This window comes from Staurois parvus, unplaced genomic scaffold (genome assembly GCF_062004578.1).
Source record: "Staurois parvus isolate SC_StPar_1 unplaced genomic scaffold, SC_StPar_1.0 ptg000953l, whole genome shotgun sequence".
Taxonomy (NCBI): domain Eukaryota; kingdom Metazoa; phylum Chordata; class Amphibia; order Anura; family Ranidae; genus Staurois; species Staurois parvus.
The window spans coordinates 267800-271303 of NW_028318749.1; the positions used below are offsets into that span (position 1 = coordinate 267800).

General features: G+C 43.3%; 1 pseudogene; it reads right to left on the reverse strand.

Annotated features, from left to right (window-relative positions):
* Window positions 1-2621: 2621 nt before the first annotated feature.
* On the reverse strand, window positions 2622-2737 carry LOC149441720 (U2 spliceosomal RNA; annotated as a pseudogene).
* Between the last annotated feature and the right edge of the window lie 767 nt (window positions 2738-3504).

The following is a 3504-nucleotide window of genomic DNA, read 5'->3' on the forward strand; positions in this document are numbered from 1 at the left end:
GGTTAATATTCAGTGACTGATTCACCTACAGTGAATATTTGATGACTGCAACATTCACTGCTTTATAAATATGGCCCAAAATGTTAACAAATTCAGCATGGAGCGATAAAACAAATGTGCTGCGTTTCAGTCCATCTTGTCATACTTATTCGTTTTTGTCACACGCTGTAATTTAGAGATTGGTGGTATAAGAGCATATGAACTATTGATGACTGCATCATACCTCCTGGTGGCAGTATAAGTACATTTCAGCTTAAGCAGCAGAACTCCATCATACAATTCAGGATACATTAAACAACATTGTAACATTACGTACAAAGGTTCATTCTAAAACCCTGTGGCACCAGTCACAGTCAAATAAATGGAGGCTTCTGTAGAGCTATGAGGTTTTATTGCAGTCTGCCATTGGATTTATTAGGGGTTCAGTCTATTGTGAATTAGTGTCTCTAATCTCAAAAACAAGAATGTAATATATTGTAGTTTACCAATCCTTAGATCTAGGAGCTGCATTAGCTTTTATTTTTTGCAGGATTTTTCCCTTTATTTTTACCTGGTAATCCAGCAAACTACTCCTATCGTGTTCCTTCTTTTCTACACTCAATTCTTCACCGTACTTATGGGGGCATCCATGGTGATACAGGCTGGACTTAACATACACTGCCTTTGTTCATTTCTATCAGATGCTGAATTGATGGGACTAGCAGTAATGATGGAACTAGAATAAGGATGTTTGTGCCTTCATTTCTGCTCACAGGAGGTGACAAGGACACAAGACACCTCCCACATGCCTGTTCGAAGAAGGATTTTGCACTGAAATCCTTTTTCATCATTTTATACCTCTGTCCATTGAATAATGCCTGCTACTGCACCCCACAGAGGTGAATGGGGACACAAACGCAATGCACCAATATGCAATAAACACAATCCCATTCACTTCTATGAGACGAGGTGGCAGGTCGCCCAATACATATTGGACTCGATCTAAGGTGGTCTAGGTGTCAGCGGGTTTAGAGAACAGTTATGTTACATTTGTAGTCAGGGGCTGTTGAGGGGACTTCTCTCTCACTTCCACCTTCACTCCTCCCCCTCATTGTGCAGTGATGGCAGACTTTTGAAGAGCGGCTCTGTGTATTATTGCCCACTTGTCTCGCTTCTTCTGTCAGTAGTTGGGACTAAAGAGGGATCTGTGTAATCCTTGTTGGATGCTCACTCTCCCCCCCCCCCCTTCCCTCCTGGCAAAGGGATCAATCTAAAAGGGAGAGATGGATGATGGGACATGTAGTCCCCTTGAGAGTGCAGCCCATTGGAGTCACTGTGGGAAATCCAAAGTGAGGAGACACCTATCCAGAAAGACCAAATAACAAAAAATGTGCTGCGCTTCACTCAATGATGCTAAATTCAAATAATAAATGTATCCATGTACTTCTATTAATAATAAGTGCCAAAAATGTTATATTAAATGAATAAATCAACCAATATCAGTAACCAAAAGCAATGTCCATATTACTGATATTGGTTGATTTATTAATTTAATATAATATTTTTGGCACTTATTATTAATAGAAGTACATGGATGTATTTATTATTTGAATTTATGATCATTGAGTGTACCATAGCACATTTTTTGCTATTTAGCATTGGTTTGACACACTAGTGTGAGTATGTGTTAGGTGCAAGCGATTCACAATTAGCACTCTGGACTATTCATCACTTATATAGCAGCTCACAAGTCTTCATTTTTATATATAACCAGAAGGACCACTGCTACTTTTAAGTCCGCAAACGTGCAACTATAACGAAAAAACCCGTAAGTGTTCACAAAAAATGTGCAAGTGCAAAACACCACACGAAAAAGTGCACTTAGGGGTGTGTTTGTCCTACCCCCGGAAGGGTTGGACCGTTCACCCGATCCCCCGGGGCACGAAGCTCCTGACAGGGACAAGGTTCCCATTTGGTCCTCCTGGCCAAAAGGCCTGGTGGACCACCGTTCCTTATGCCCAGCCGAAGCCGGACATCCAGTACTAGGCAAGGGGGTTCTCCCGAAGAGAAAACCCCCTAGGGATCAGGGGAGGAAGGAACCGTAGGGCCACACATCCTCCCCCTAGACTTCAGGTAAGGCCCGAGGACCCACACCCTCCATCCGTGAAAAACACACACATAAGTAAAGTAAAAAGTGACAAAACGTGGGAGTGCATAATAAATAAGGTAAAGATAAAGTAAAGAAAAAAATAAAAAAGTGGTACCGTGCCGAATTGTGCACAGACCAGGCCCTGAGGCCCGTAGCAAAAATTGCCCTGGACTTAGCCAAAAGACCTGGTCCTTAGGGCGCTGTGCAAAAAGAGGTGAAAAACAGTGGCCATGTGTCATCTTCACACCGTGGGGTCCCACACCCAAGTGTTACTAGTGACACCCCTGAGAGCGTCTTCCCCAGGGGGCACTGAGTTTGCGGACTTTTTGCGTCCCCAGCCCCTGGCCAGACCAAGGTAGATCCGTCCAAATCAGGAGGTACTGGGTCTTTCCAGTCTTCCCAGAGGAATTACTCCCAAGGCCCCAGAACGAATCATGGCGCTCCCTGGTTTCTGTCCCTCCGGTACTAGCCTTCCGGACCCCCATCATACCAGTGAGGGTACTATACAACAACCATCCCCGCAAAGCTAGAATGGTTGGGAGCACCCCCACTGGACACTGATAAGAACAGATACTACACTTGATCTTAGCCAAAAGGCCGAGAAGCGGAAGGACCACTGCTACTGTGTCACAGTGTCTGGTGAGAGGTCCTTGTGGCCATCACCTGCTGCTACCATTAGAGACTGAGCCATTACGAACTACCTAACCAGCTACCTTATAGCTATAGTACTGCCTGCAGGTCTTGTTGATTTCCTTAAAGCGCACCAATGGTTACTTGGCCCCAACATCGGCTGAAGAGTCAGGACTAAAGAATGCCCCTTAACAGTTGTTACCCAGAAACCTTTTACTTCTTTGATTAGTTACGAGGTACTTCTCTGGAGATGTTGACCAGCCACCCCCTTGGAGTTCACTCTAAACCAGTGTAGAAACAGTATATTTAAATTTTGTATTGCTGATTTACTAATTCATGCATTCATGTATTAGAAATAATGTATACGAGCGCACCTACAAAATGTAATAAGCAGCTGTACACCAGGTAACCATAAACCCAATAAAACAATAATATAAATCAATAGATGCAGCGCTGGACAAAAGGTACTCTAGGTATATCAATAAATAGATAAAAAGATAAATTAATAGTTCATATGGTGATATCAAGGTGACTTCTGGTGCTCTCATCTATTCCTATTCTCCAGGTGACAGGATACTGTGCGATATAGTGCAGAAGGGATGCACACTCACCAGAACGCACAGTTTAATGAGCGTTTGTATATATATATATACACTGATCCCTTGAGGTCATCAGCTGATCAAGATGGAACTTGAAATCCAATGGTCTCCCTCCAAGTGATGAGGACCCTCCTTTCACCAGCAGTG